Source organism: Tyto alba, unplaced genomic scaffold, assembly GCF_018691265.1.
Source record: "Tyto alba isolate M040663 unplaced genomic scaffold, T.alba_DEE_v4.0 Super-Scaffold_7, whole genome shotgun sequence".
Taxonomy (NCBI): domain Eukaryota; kingdom Metazoa; phylum Chordata; class Aves; order Strigiformes; family Tytonidae; genus Tyto; species Tyto alba.
Window position 1 is genome coordinate 24,074,184 of NW_024881328.1, and position 13,897 is coordinate 24,088,080.

A 13,897-nucleotide genomic window follows, 5' to 3' on the forward strand; every position below is an offset into this window, starting at 1 on the left:
GAGGTCTGTCAGGTCCTGCAGCCACGAGGGAAAAAGTGATCTGGGACATGCCCCTTCCCCTCCAGGATCATTTGGGCCAGCCTGAACGCCCCACAGGACGGCCGTACTGCTGCAGGGCAAGCACTGATGGTGGCCAAGTGTGTGCCAAGGGAATGGTGATGTTGAAATGACAAAAGGCTTTCCCACTGCATTCACACCGGCTCTGCTCTGCGAAGCTGGATGTCATAGAACTGATTAGGCCTGAAATTACAAGTTGCAAATATTATCTCATAATTAAGCTTCAGAGATAACCTCACTGACATGGTCTACATTTCGCCTCAGACAGAGTATACTGGTGATGACCAGGCCTGCGCGGAGTCAGTATATAAAGATTTTAATTTTTTTTATATATAAAAATAGCTACATCCTTTTAGTTAAAACGTAAGTTCTGCAAAAGCGGAGAGCCACCAGGGAAATGCTAACACATAGAACCACTATCTGCTCAGTACCTGCATTCTGCAAAGGAAAGAATTACACAGTTAAGAAATATTCTGTAGCATGATGAAATAATTTATTTTAACTTTGCTGTCTGACTAGAAGTTCAAGATGATTCAGAGGAAAAACAGCTAATAACATGGAGACAAAATTGTCTCTTACTATTTCAAGTGAGAAATATTTCTTATTTTCATTTGTACTGCTCTGTGAATATACTTCCTATAGCTTTTTCAGATACAAAATCTTCCCAGAAGCAAAGTATGCAGTAGAATAAACTACAGGGACACAATTAATTCAAAAGACATTTTTATCTCCACAATCAATGTACAACATTTATGAGTTCATGATTTTATTTGTTCCAGATTTGTTCCTGTTGTTTGGACTTTCATTTATTTCTGTGTTAACTGGTTTATAAAGCTGCCAGGTTTCAGCTTGGCTCTGCACACGGACCGATTCTTCATCCATTTAGTATGTTTTTATCCCCTTGGTTTATTCTTTTATTCCTTAGAACCTCTAACTGTTTTACTTATTTGTTGCCAGACAATCTCTGTTGTGTAGATACATCCCAGTGATACAAAGAGAGGTTTTATGGCACCTCTGTATCAACAAATGAATGCAGTTTACCTACTCAATGAAACTGGTATCTGGCATTTTTAAATTTTCCAATAAAGGGTGCTGTATAAATAACAAGTGTTGCTATCTCTGTATCTAACTCATTCGAGTGGCTCAGATAGTTGCTATAGTGCTGATCACAGTCTATGTACCTAGAGATTAAATGAAAAAAAATCTACCTTCTGGCTCTGGGATCCATACTGGGCTTCTCTCTCTCCCCGTGTTGACTTTACAACAGGAAAGCAGCTGTTGATATATTATTCTTGCAGTATGAAGTCTAAGCAACTGTTGCAACAGTGTGAAGAATGAATAGGATCTCAGGAAATGCTGAAACACTGTCTTCACCCTGTGCTTGCAGCTGCGAGTCACAACTTGATCCTGCTCCAATGCAGAGATACCCCTCACCTGCTGACGGGGCCGGTCTGTAAGCGCGGGCTCAGATGCTGTGCCAGCACAGCCCAGCAAAAGAGACCTGCACTGCTGCTGGTCCATCCTGCTTTGGTTGCAGCACACTGTTCGGCCTAATTTTGGCCCCTGCCAACTAGCCATTGTGTGTGGGGGGACGCGCCAGGGACCACTGCCCGCGGGAAATACAGACGAGCCTGTCCGGCCCGTCTCCGTCCCCTCCCCGCAGCCCTCCAGCGGGTCCCAGCAAGCTCCACACCTCCATCGGCCCCGCTTGCCTCAACAGCGTAAATGCTGCACCACAGCATTTCAACACCTCCCTATTTCAACACCTCAGACTGAAAAAATACAAACTGGTTCAAAATAACGACAGTGCTTGAGGGTCACGGGTCGTACAGCGCCCGTACGGCTGGTCCGCACTGCTCGGCCGCAGACCCCAGAGCCCCTGACCCGGTTTTATTTACCAGCAGTCATAGCTGTAGTTTTTAGATGATGGGTGACCAGGAGGCAGTGTCCATAATAAACATCCGCTGCCGGGGACCACGGAGCCGGGATGGTGACACCTCGGGCATTTTGGAAGACGTCCTGCACTGCAGGGTTCCTCTGCTGACACGGTTTTTTGCTCAAGCAGCAGCACCGAGCACAAACACCTCTATTTAGGGCTACGGAGCCTGAAGCGACACGGGGCACAGCTCCACTCCTCCCCTGGCACATTTTCCTACTGTTGCTCTGTTCGGATTTGTCCTTTCACTCAATGACCAGGCCCAGTGCTGGCCATGGCTAGACAGAGCCAGGGAACAAAGGTTAAATCCTGGGAGGCTGAATCCAGCAGACCAGGAGGCTACTTACTGTTTGGTAAAGGCAGGATCCAAAATATTTTCCGTGGACATCTTGTTCAAACTTGATCAGCCACAAAGACGTGATAGTACCAGATAAAAAAGTTCAAATATATTTGCAGGACTCTGCAGATGGAGGGCTTGGGTTTCTTCCTCCAAAGGAAAATGCTGTGAAGGCGCACAGCCTCTGCAGACCAGGTACAAAGAGAGCGACAGAGACAAAAAAACCCCTATTTTCAAAGAGACGGGCAAAACAAGCTTTTAAGTACAAGCAGTTTAAATACAATTTAGAAATCTTACAAAATAAGTTAGAGAGAAATCAAAAGGTTTAACCTGCAGGGGTACCAAAAGAGATAATGAATTTTGCTTAAAAAAAAAAAAAAAAAAAGTAACAAAATGTAATGGCAGAAAATTATAAGACTAAATTGTTAACATAGCTTCTTAGTAAGGTCAACTGCATAATATACAGTACCTTAACCTCTTCCAGCAATTTTTAAACACCACGCATCTTAAATAGACTACTTCTGAATTCAGCGGTATTTCTTCTGGGAGCTCTGAATGCAAATCAAGAGGTAATAGTGGAAGAAAATTAAAAGATGTGCTATTCTCATTTCATTTTTTTGTACTGATAATAAGGAAAGCAGCATAGAGAGTGATATGGCAAAGTGAACCTCTAACTTGAATAGCTTTTCTTTCACTGTTAATCTGAAATGCATTACACCCTGCCTTTTCAAATAATCATAATGTTCTTTACTGTAGCCTGCATTAAAGTTTAGCAGGCACAAGCAGCAGCTGTCACCAGAGGTCAAGGTATTAGCAATCAAAGAAAATAATGACCGGATTAAAAAGTTATCATTAAAATTACTAAACCAGAAACTTTTACGGCAGCTTATCTTCGCTTTGAGCACAAACAGCCACCGGAGCCCCGTGCCCAGGCATCCCCCGCCACCCGGGGGGGTCTCCCCGCGGCGGTACCGTGGGGCCGGCCCTCGGCCGAGGCGGCTGGCCTCAGCGGCCGCAAGGGACCCTCGCCCCTCTGCCTCTCTCGGGAACGGGCACTGCCCTCCCCAAACAACTTCCGCAGGAGGGTGAGCTCCCCGACACGGCTGGTGGCTAGAACCTGACTCCCAGCGTCTCGGCGCGGTGCTGGGTGCTGCAGGAGCACCCGGGGTACGTCCTCCCCGGATTTACTCAGGCGCCATCCAGTAACGGGGAAGACTGGCTCGTACTCCATCTGCCCCGTGCGCTGCTTCAGCAATAAAATACAGCTCTCACACAGCACCCCACTAAGGAAATAACTTTTAAATTCACAAAGGAAAGTAATCCAACCACGGTCCTGGTGGTTTATGGCTCAAGTGATGGGGGAACTACTGTGAAAAGGTAGATTCTTATAATTAAAAGGGCAAAAAAGAGCATGTACAGCTACAAAAATCTGCCACTTACATCTAAATGCTGAAGGATATTTCACAAAGGGTTCCTTTTTAATAGGTTAGGCACTCAAAGGTAATTTCTGAATTCAAAATAAACTCAGAAAACTACATGAAAATGCATAAAGAATGCATAATTACTGACGCAAATTGGAATATTTTTATTGGAAACTCCATGTAATAAAAAATGTGACACACAGGGGTACTGGTAAGAGACTGACCTTTATTTCCTGGCCCTAATCCATTTGGGTCAGAGTGACAAAAAGCAAAGCCTTTGTCACATGGCAGGGGTCAGCTAGTCGTGTTTAATTTTTTTCCTCTTTTTGCTTTTAAATGCAAATAAAGCACATTACCAGTGAAAATAATGATTGTAAATGAATACCTCAATTAAAGGAAATTTACATAAAGATACGTAGGCTAGAGGTGACAGGAGATGCTCCAACATCCTAACAGACAATAATCCATTTCTTAATCAACTTCTGTCAATAATCATAAGCTTTCTGCTCTCCATGGTTTCCTCATTATAACACCACCTCTTGTGTTTTTAAATAGTTCTTTCTTCAGATGCTGTCCGAGCCAGCAAGTGAATCCGCTAGCTGTATTTGCCGATTCTTTGTGGTTTTTCACAGGTGTACATTATTTCTGCGCAGGAGTACTGTCGGAAGCATTGTGGATGTTCTCAGATAACAGAGAGCCAGTGTTGCCTTGGGTTTTCTTTAGATGTCCTCATTCTCTGTAGGACTGACCCTTGAGGGCTTTGGTTCTGGCAGGTTGCTGCCTAGCATCTGTTTGAAATCTAACATTTCCTTCCATTTGTAATTCCTGCCCTAATGTTTCTCCTGTTCCAGTTGTCTGGCCTGTAATTCCTTTGTGATGCTCCTGCTCAGTTAGCGCTGTTGCCAGAATCCAGCTAGAGGCTTGCATAGGTTTTTTTTTCTCCCTTCCTGTCACAACTAGCCGTTGTTAATAGCGTGCTAGTGTTTGGGAGCGGTTGATCACCTTTTTTTTGAAAACACGGGCAAAGGCACTGAGACGATATAGCTAAACAGATTTATCTAGAATAAGGGCTTTTCTGAGGCAGTCTAATATCATGGAAATTCTCTAGCCTTATTTCGTCTCTAAATCCAAAGAGTAAAAGATGTCATCTTCAGTAGACAGATTTGTCTCTAATTGACATACTCTGCATTAAATAAGTAGCAAAAAAGCGTAAGCTACAGTACATCATTAAAAGGAGCTAATGTTTTTTTAGTTCAAACTGACTCTCTGCTGACGATGGCCAAGGTTTTCATTATTCCAGTGGCTGCCTTTACTTTCCAAGAAAGGTAAATGTACTACATATTTAGATACTAATCAGTTTTAATAAAGAAAATACACTTGAAACAGCTATTGAAAGTTCTCTGTTGTCATCTTCCCTTGGTGGTCCTCAGAGGTGGAATTGTGCCTGCCTCTCCCCAGACTCCCTATGAGCAACTTACTAGAAGAAAATTGAGGGACTGTTGCTTCAGTGAAGCTCGCAGTGGTGTGAATTAGAAAACACAAATGGGCACAGCAACAGTAAATTCAGTACAGCTTTAAAACAAAGAAAACAGTTTTAAGCCATATTACATTTTAGAGAAAAAAATGTGCCCAAATTAGAACAACAAGTCTATTGGACCACAAAATTTAATATAAGGAGTATGAGCTATATATATATAATTAAAAGTATGTAATGAAATGGTAACTGAGCAGAGTACTAGTGAGTGGATTACAGGATAAAAATTGTGGTGCCAGTAAAAGATAAGAAAACTGTTCTTGTAAAACACTCAAGAAATGTATCCCTGGTTAGTATTTTGCCATTTCATTGCTATCTCATTGTTAATTTTATTGACATTTTTCTAAAGTTATATGTGCTTTTATACTGCATGCATGCCTGATCAAAAGACAAACAGAGTACAAGCTGGAGCCTGCCAATTCTGAAAAACATTATGCACAAAGCAGGTATTTGATCCACATGTCATACACCCATTGCACACCAGCCTTCTCTGCAACACAAATGCCTGTATTTTATTCCAGTCTGTATTTAATAATTCTGTGATTAATGATTTGATAATTAATAATGCTTTATAATTCTATGTTACATATACAATATATGCACCTTCACATATTCCTTACTTTTCTAATACACAGACGAGAAAATGACAGCAGAAAAAGATTCCAGCTGTGTGGGTCCAAGAGATATAGAATGTTTAGTGTTGGCTCTATCTTCATTGCCCACGAAAACTGAGAATTAGCCATTGCCCACAGCACACCAGAGACTGGGCTGCTGAAGCAAACAGGAATCACAGCCCGGGCTGTGTGGGCATGGAGCTGCATCTAGCATCGGGTCGGTGTTTGTGGGTGCACACTCACTGTGTCGTTTACAGCAGGAAAAGCAGGATTGCCTCTGAGTCAAATCCAAAGGTAATTCCTTAGATTTTCCATTTGCCATCTCTCAGAAAGACTAAATGCAGCTTATTTTGGCTAGCAGTACCACACAAGTTCTCTTTTAATCATGAAACCAACCCTGCTAGTTATGTTTTGGGGTGTAACTGCAGAGGTGTTTGATTGCAGTGTAACTGGACATACCTGAATGAATTTCAGTCTGGACAGCACAAGCAAAAATCATGATGCAGAGAGGGTTTTCAGGCGAGCCACTCGTGCACCTCTTCCAGGTCACAAACCTGATGGTACAAGGGCATAAAGTTAATGCTACCATATTGGTGCTGATACTATCGCCCAAACTAGCTAGATTAACACTAGTGTACACTAGTACTACAACTTCTACACCAATGTGTGTCCAACCTTCCATCCTAGTATATCCCAGGCATGACCCCCACCATGTTTTCTGGACAATTTTTAAAGCTAGAAATGGAGGCAAGCCATAGCAGCCAAAGAAGCAGAAGTGCTTCAAAGAAACCTCAGTACTAAGCCTGAGCTGAACTCTGGGCCAGTCTTGAAGGAGAATTGAAAAATACAGAGCAAGTGTCCACCTCCAAATTATCCATGTCTAGAGTTTCACGTACAGTTTAAGCTGGAATAAACCATCACTACTGCTAAAAAAATCACTTCCAGGCTCTGTGCCCTCTTAGCTGCTCATAGCAGCCCTTGCTCCTCTCCTGCCTTTGCGCTGGCACAAGTCTTTGTGCAATTACCCAATGACCTGCATTCGGATCTGGGTGAAAAATGATTGCTTTTCGCTGCAGTAGCTTTGCCTCTGCAGCCGAGTTCACCGTGCAGCCGTGCAAAAACCGTGCTGGCAGAAGGCAAGGTGGGCAGCGCAGCAGCAGGAATGGGGCTCGCCAGGCAGGGGAGGGGTGTGACTGCTGCTTTGGCAGGCAGGATGATTTAAACTGCCTCGATGTACTCATGAAACTGTATTTTCCATGTTGAAAGGCGGTGAGACGTAATTGCACACCCAGTGTGGCAATGAGATGTAAAGAGACAATTCATATGAATCCTTTCAACTCTAAAATTGAGTTAAAAGTTGCTAGAGCTGCCTTTATCCTTTGCCAATTGTTGTGCTTTTACAGTAACATTTGTTTGCTTTTAATTTTTTTTTTCCCTGCCTGTTCCATATTAATTGAAGAAGCCTGAGATCAGGATTGAGTTCTCCAGAGCTAACACTGAGTTTCTCAGTTTGAATTTGCTGCCTCAAAAACAGCAAAGGGGAAGCCATACCGCCATGCTCTGGCTCATTGGTTTGTATGGTATGACCACCCAAGAAATTCCTATTACTCTGGTTTCTGAGCTTTCCTAGATAATTTTTTAGTTGTCATGATAATGGAAAGACACTTGAAAAGATCCAAAGGCTCACTCACCAGAGGACAGAAAGAATTCAAGCCCTAAAATACACACTTAAAACCTTGGTGTAGTAATTACAGCTTCATGATAGTGTACCACTGGGTTGGACACTCCTTGCACAGGCTCCTTCGCTTTCGGACTCTTGTCCTCTAATAGCACAAGTGCAATTACGTGTTTTAAACAGTGGCATGTTAACACAGTGCCTGATGCAGACTCTGCACTCCTACTCTTGGAGGAGGAAATATTAACCACCCCCTCATTTCTCATGTGCTACTGGAATAGTTTATTTCTTTCTGCAACCAGGGACTAAAGTCAGACATGATAAATTCCAGCTCTGCAGATACACAGCCACTGACAAAATGCCTGGACAAAGCGCCCTAGGCAAGAGGCCTCTGAATGCAAGTGTTCTGCATTCTGAAGCAAATCCCTATGAATCGAGTGATTTAACATTTAAATAGATTTTTAAATCATTTGACTAATTGGCAATTGCCTCAGACAGGAAGGATAAACACGTTAGTCACAGCATTTAAGAGACTAAGTAGGCAGCACCTCTCCTCCTCCAGTGTATGAGTTTCGTGTCATTTGCATTTGATATTTGTGCTTTCTTTTAAAACGTGGCACCTTTGACTGGCTTTGGCTGAGGCCTCCTCCAGGCTCACCAGCAGATCAGTTCATAGTAAAGCACAAGCACTCTCAGATCACACAGAAAGTGCCTGAAAGTGCCGTGTCCAGGGGAATCCAGAGCACACCGACCTCCTCCACTGTTTGTCCTGGCAATGCTGAACCTGTCAGGTGGGTGAAAGGGGGTCACCACCGCCTGCTTTTCGACTCTTAGCATCTTCATGTACTTATTGGACCGAGTGCTTAAGATCTTGCTGAACTTTACTCCAGTTATTTGTCATGGCTCAGTGGAATAATATATCTTATTTTACACCCAGAAATGCACACCTGTGCTCCACTGCTTTAACTGTTTTTTACCCTCCCTCATGCCAAAATAACACACCTTAGGGAAAAGCCTCTGATGTTCACGAAATGATTGTACTTGATTCATCACTAAAGTCTTCTTCCATGATTCACCTCGATACCATACATCTTTGTGATGTATAATTTATGTATATGATTCAGTGTGATGCTGCACACCTCTGTGATTCATTGTGCTACACAGCTGATTTTTATATGGTAGATCTACACATACATGGAACAAGTCTAACATAAGAGATAACGAGGAGCTAAGCTTCTCCAGTGAATGCAAAACCTCTGCGTACAGGGACCAGTAGATGAGCTGGGGATTGTAGTGCAAAGCAGTGATGGGCATTGAATCTTGCACGATACCAATATAAAAAATGTACTCTCACAGCCATGTGATGTTTGCCTCAGTAGAAAATTTGTTTGCCCCTGAGTCTTCTGAGTCACTTCCTTTAAGCGTGACAACTTATTTTCAATTTGCTGAAAGTTTTCTGCAACAGCAGAGTACCTCAATGCCATTAAAACATTTGGCTAACGAAGGGTCTGTGTGGCTTCAGAGGGTGGAGGTGGGTTGGCTGTTTTCTTCCTGACCTGGAGCAGCCATCCTGAAGGCAGCTGGGGAATACGGACAGGGGATGGGGGGGTTCCATTTGCCAGTCAAGTCCTCCTCTTCTTCCACATTCATAAAAAGGAGGACTGGCTACAGCAGCACACACCCTGCTCCCTTCCTAAACGTGGGGGGACCTCCAGACCCTCTCACTGACCCGCACCCACAGCAGTTTGGCAATCCCAGGCAACACCCAGCCCTTCAAAGATGCTGCTGCTTGTGGCAATGCCATCCCAGCTCAGGTGGCCTAAGCTTTTTTTTTTTTTTTTTTTTTTTTTTTTTTTTTTAAATTACCATCACTTGGTCACTTTGGTAATAACTCTAGACAAATTTAGCTATACCGCCTGTCACTGAAGCAGCAACCCCGCAAGGAAGGCACTCGTGCTTCCCAAGCTGTGGCCCCGGCAGCTGTGCCAGGCCTCCCTCCACTCGCCACGCCAGGGCCGCGCTCGCGAACCAAACCCACCGGCGCGACAGGCCCTGCCTGGCGCAGAAGGCTCTGCCTGTCGGCGAGCCGGCAAGCCGCCGCCCTGCCCCAGCCGAAGGCCACCTTCTCCGGTCAGCCCCCGCCGCCCGCGGAGCCAACGCTCCATCCCGCTCACCTCCGGGCGGCCGGCGCTGCGGCTGAGGGGAGCGCAGGCCGCGAGGCGCCCCGTTACCCGTCGGCGCGGCGGGGGTGGGGGGCGCGAGGTCCTGCCCGCCCGCCGCCTCCCGCACCCTCCCTGGGCCGCTCCGGTACCGGCCGCCGCCCCGCCGCCCGCCCAGCGCCCGCACCGCGCCCCCCCGAAGCGGGGCGGCCGCGCTGCCCGCACCCCTGAGGCGGCGGCGGCGGCGCGGCCTGGCCTGGCCTCCCCCGCGGGGCTCGGCGCGGAGCGCGGGGTGGCGCCGCTGCGAGGCGGCGCGGGGGCGGCGGCGGCGGCGGCTCCGGCTCCCCGGCACCAACCGGAAGCGCGGCGGAGAGGAGCGGGAGACGCGGTCGCGCCGGTTCCAGCCTCCCTCGGCGGCTCCGGGATCGGCGCCGCTCGAGTCCCGCCAGCCCGGAGTCCCTCGGGGAAGGTGAGGAGGGCGAGGCGCCCCCCGCCGCGCCCGGGCCGGGGAGGCAGCGCCGGGGGCGGCGGTGCGGTCGTTGCGTGCTCGGGCGGGAGGCGGCGGGCAGCCGGCGGGGAGGGGGGTGGGGTGCGCCCAGCGCGGCCGGGCCGTGGGTGTCTCCGCCGGGTTTGACGTTTCCCACCCGCTGAAACAACTTCGAAAGTCCTTGCAGGGGAGGCGCTCGGTCGTCCCGGCGCACGGCCTGACCTTGCCTCGCCGCGGGGAACGGCCGCCCCGCCGGCCGGCCCGGGAGGCGGCGGCGCCCACGCGTGGCCGCGCGGTGGGGCGGGGGGTCCCGCGGGCGCCGCAGTGGGCCGGGGGCTGGGGTCGTGCCTCGCCGGGCAGGGCACGGCGGTGTGCGCCGTGGGGCGTCCGGCGGGGAGCGGAGCGGAGCGGAGCGGCGGCTGTGCGGGACGGCCCCGCGCGGGACAGGCGCTGCCGGCTGTTGTCGTCCGTGGGGGTTGGCCGCGGGACGTGGGCAGCGGGCGTCGGGCCGGGGGCCGCTGTCCTGGCACAGCTCTCCGCCCCTCAGGTGGTGGTGTTTCAAACATGTTCACTTTACATGCACCTGCTGCATTTTTCTGTTGTTTTGGGCATAAAATCTCTCAGGCTGGGCTTTGAAGTGTGACTTTCCTTCCCCTCCGTTTTTTCCTTTTTCTCCTCAGTTTTTAAGTAAACTGGTATTCTGTTTTTTTCGCAGTGTTTACTCAAGTTAGGTCTATTGCACCAGTATGCCTTTTTTTTTCAAGCACGTGTCTGTGTGAGCCGTCCGTTACCCCGCAATCCAGCATGCTTTGCTGTGAGTTTTAGCGACAGAGCCATCGGGAAAGCCGTGGATCATTACTTTTTTAAATTCCAGAAGCAGAAATAATTTGAAAGCACTGGATTAACTGGGTCACTGCCTGAAAACATCATAGCTTTCTGCTGGAGCCATGCAGTTAGATGTTTTCAGGACTTTGCCCTGAAATTGTAAGTCCTCGGAAGCCTACTTGTTTTATCTATCAGTAATGTGCTTTGCATACTGGTGGAATTGTGTGAATAATGGTAACCCTGGAGAGCCCAGCTCGCTGACGAGAAGGCAGAAACGGTGACAAAACCAAGGCCCAGGTCCTGCAGTGGTGCCTGAGCAGGGACCGAGTGGCTCTACGGGTCAGGGTGCAGGTTTAGTTGTCTTGTTTTTCTTGCGTGTTGTTGCGTTCATGCTCCTGGCAGACATCACTGACGAGGTATACTGTAAGTGAAGTGAGCAGTTTAGGGTTTCTCTGAAATAAAATGTTTTCTATTTAAAGTGAAGCCTTTAAACTCATCAGTCTCTGCCATTGACACAGCTCGGGTCAAAAATAGTTCTTTTCCTGAAGTACTTAAACTGTTTAGGCCGAGTTGAGCTCTTTTTCTGTAGCACTGATGGCTATATAAATTCAAATAAAATGAGAAATGTTGCAAACGGAAGTTATGGAGAATTCTTAGGTTCTGACAAAGGACAGACTCAAATGCTGTTGCTTCTGTAACTAAGGTAGGCAGGGCCATGCCTCCAGTCTCACGGTCTGCAGGGCTGCTGCTCAGTCTGATTAAGAAAGTTTAGGAATTGTAGGGGTTGTTGACTTTATTTTAACTCATTGGGAGATTAGAAGATTAGGATATATTTAATTTGGAGTTGTGCTTGGAGTTTGTTTGCATGTTATCAATCAGCAGTTCATGATGTTGGTAAAGGATCTTTTAGTTATAAAAACTTCTTTCTGCAGTATCTCTTGCAACTTGATATCACTGTAACTCCTTTTCTGTTTTTTGTTTAGACAAGACAGTGGTTAACCATGTTTTGGCATTTGAGGGCTGTTTTTTTTGTTGTGTTTTTTTTTTTTTTTTTTTTAAAAAAAAAAAGGCTAAATAAATACGCTGCTGCAAAAATCCAGGTTGATATGTTCAAGGACTGTAGGCCATGTTGGATACAAAGGATAATTTGGATCTAAAAATGGATGGTCAAAGATCCTGAAAGCAAATGGGCTGTTTTGCCAAATAAGGAAACTTGGCACATTCTGCTGTGTATTTTAAGATAGCACAAGTGTAGTGTGCTACTACTTTATTGGCAATATGTTGGCAGTGTGCCTTCCTGAAAGAAGCACTGAATCGTGCTTCGTGGAACCACACAGAGAATTGAAGGCAGCGAGTTGCGTGGCTGTTCCCTTTAATAAATTACAAAGGGTTTTCCTGAAGTAATCTAATATTTAGGCAACGGCAGATGCATGTGCAAGATGAGGGATGCAATTTTCAGTTTGACAGCCACGTGCTAGGCAAAATATGAGTTGCACTTACTGTGCAATTTGTGTTCCATTCTTTTCTGCCTCCTGTCTCTAACTTGCAAGTCCCTCAGTGGAAGCTCTCTATGCTCTGGGAGCAGTAGCCAGATGACAAATGGTAGGGTCTTCTGGCTTGTACCTGGAATCAAGAAGAGATGTGGGCTTGGCAGCACTACTCCTACTGTGCAGGCTGTTTTGGGGGAGCAGGGAGGTACAAATGAACGTGTTGGGTTCTTCCAGCGTGGCTGTGCTTGGATGCGGGACGGGGCAGCCTCCAGTGCTGTCGGTTTGCAACCCGGCTGCCTGGGTGCTGGGGGGTTCTCTCGCCTTGGGGGGGCCTAGGGGGAGCAGCAGGTGTGGGACCTCAGCAGGGTCCTGGGGAGGGACCCCCACGCGGGTTACTCCCCAAAAGTGCTGTAATTGCAACAAGCCAGTGATGAGGGAATGTTTCCTACACTGAGCACTTACTACTGAACTCAACTGAGCTTGTTGTGGCTTAGTAGCGTGCTGCAAAGTGACTCTGCGTAACGGAGTCCTGATATGTTAAATACTAATGTTAAATAATGTTAAATAATAACGACATTAAATACTGCCAAGTGCAGCTCGGATCTGTTTCTTTTTGGTCTGAAATGGAACAGCTTCTAACAGCATGCTCAAATAAGTTACTATGAGGAAAGAAAATGACACAGGAGAAGATGGAGACATTGTTGCAAGATTGCAAGCTCATGTTAACCATTAGAAAAAAAAAAAAAAAAAACACAACGGAAAAAAGAGAAAGTTTTTTTTTCCCCAAAAAAGATCCAATAGGAATAACTGAAATAAACAACAACTGAATTAGTTCTTGAAATACCTGTCATTTACTGTTTCTGAGCAGTCGTGTTTTCATCTCATCAACAACAAGCAACAAAGTCACTGGATGTAGCCTTTCCCACTGCTATGTGACAACAGTGGATAAACACTCGAGACCCTGTTAGTGGGGAAGGATGGTGCAGATGCCAAACCTCTGTTACGCTGCGTGAGGGGGAATTGCCATAATGCCCCCGGCCCCAAGCCTGGACATACTGCTGCAGAGCATTGCTCTCCTGACTGCAGAAGCCTAAGATGCAGAGAGCTGCTGCATGCTGTTGGAATAATGCACTTGTTTTGGATGCAAGTATAAGACTATGGAGTTAAATGAAATACTTAATTTTTTTTTTTCCCCTTAACCAATGGTATAAATTCAGATTAAGTATCTTAAAACAGGATGACAAGTTAATAACTGTGTATGGATTTGTCACATGCAGTTGTTACTCTAAACAGTTGTTTTCTCAAACAACGAAGAGATTGATTTGTCTAATTAAGGATTAGCTACCTTGCATCTGAAATCAT

The 13,897-nt window shown here is 46.5% G+C and overlaps 1 protein-coding gene and 1 long non-coding RNA gene across 7 annotated transcripts in view; one reads left to right on the forward strand and one right to left on the reverse strand.

The window, feature by feature from the left end:
* Positions 1–806: 806 nt before the first annotated feature.
* Positions 807–9,853, reverse strand: LOC116960877. Of its 3 annotated transcripts, none has more exons than XR_006164519.1 (3): positions 9,749–9,853; positions 6,359–6,453; positions 807–2,881 (listed from the first exon to the last, which is right to left on the reverse strand). It is a non-coding gene; the product is annotated as an uncharacterized LOC116960877 (long non-coding RNA). The 3 variants fall into 3 exon arrangements; XR_006164518.1 differs by having other exon boundaries at positions 807–2,514; positions 2,800–6,453; XR_006164517.1 differs by having other exon boundaries at positions 807–6,453.
* A 173-nt stretch (positions 9,854–10,026) lies between these two features.
* MAP3K20 (mitogen-activated protein kinase kinase kinase 20) overlaps positions 10,027–13,897 on the forward strand; it is a 94,454-nt gene continuing 90,583 nt past the window's right edge. For 3 of the 4 annotated variants that reach the window (XM_042808549.1, XM_042808548.1, XM_042808550.1), the window contains exon 1: positions 10,096–10,202. The gene's annotated coding sequence lies outside the window, so the exon portion shown is untranslated. Of the gene's footprint in view, positions 10,203–13,897 lie in introns of all 4 variants that reach the window. The other variant, XM_032989671.2, reaches the window with a different exon arrangement.